Here is a 1,440-nt window from a genome sequence, read left to right on the forward strand (position 1 = left end):
TTTGTTCATTTAATTTCCTAAAATCTACTAAAAATCTATATTCTCCCTTCTCTTTTTTCGGAATAAGGAAAACAGGAGCAGAAAAACTACTTTTACTGGGCTCAATGATATTCGCTTCAATCATTTTATGAACTAATTCTTTTAATTTTTCTCTTTGCATTGGCGCGACTCTATATAGAGGTTGAAAAATTGGCTTATCTGATTTTAATAAAATTTCACACGGTTCAACGTTAACACAACCAATATCTAATGGGTCAGAAGTAAAAAGATGTTTATATTTATTAATTAAACCCACTGCTTTTATACGTTGATCTAAACTTAATTCTGACGAAATTTGTATTGGGCTGCCTTGTTTGTCAAAAATATCTCCCGGCAGCCTATAATCATTATTTATAGTGTTAACATTTTTATTCGTATTAAAATCACACGCACTTATAATGTCAGCGATTTTCATCCCGGTAGGAATATTACAGTAAACATTTGAAAAATTATAAACGGTAATTTGACCTATGTTAGTGTTTATTGTATTTGATTCGAGAGTCAAATATTTATGTTTATTTAATCGTTTAACTGGTTCTATGATATAATTATTATTGCCTTCCTTCGAGTCGATGTTTATATTTATTTTTTCAACGGACTTCCGGGCGATCATAATATTTTGTTTAGCAATAATTTTACCAATATAATAATTTTTGAGGGTAATGTCTTCGACTAGATACCATTTGTGATCTTTTGACGTATCGTCGAAAGAAATCGGTTCGGTGAGAACTGAGAAAAAGTGGTAACAGACACAAAAGAAAAAAAACACATCATTCTAAAACCAATACCTTCTCAGGTTCGCATTGTAGCTAAAATGTTAGTTACTTATAAATAAATTTACTGGTGTTACGTCGCTATTTAGGGGTTGAGCCTAAATGCCTATCAACAGTATATGAACAGCTTATGAATGTAGAAATTATGAATTATATATTTGTAGTTCTGCAAGTAAAGCTCTTAATAGTAAAGGGGGTAGGGGGATAACTTACATACTAAAAACAATATTTAATCTTATGATATGATAAAATAACAAAATGATACTAAATTAATAGCTTATCTGATGACTTGATGACTTGTGGAAATCGGAGAGAGTGGCAAAGTAAATCACAATGAACGTAAAGTAATAATATACAAAACTCAAAAAAGGCTATATGGAGCGATTAATAATTACACGGTGTCGATTTTAAGAGACGCGAGACATGTGTACTGTTGACGTACAAAAAACATTGTGTGGCTTTGCTGAGGAAGGGACGATGACCGGACTAAGCATGAACACGTTCAAACCGGTCATCAAAACGAGTGCCACACTCTACCCAACAAAGTTTATTTAATAATAATTTGTGATCAACTGAATCAAAAGCTTTACTTAAGTCAGTATATATAGAGTCAACTTGTCCTTTTTTT

Source organism: Daktulosphaira vitifoliae, unplaced genomic scaffold, assembly GCF_025091365.1.
Source record: "Daktulosphaira vitifoliae isolate Bord-2020 unplaced genomic scaffold, ASM2509136v1 Scaffold_2, whole genome shotgun sequence".
Taxonomy (NCBI): Eukaryota; Metazoa; Arthropoda; class Insecta; order Hemiptera; family Phylloxeridae; genus Daktulosphaira; species Daktulosphaira vitifoliae.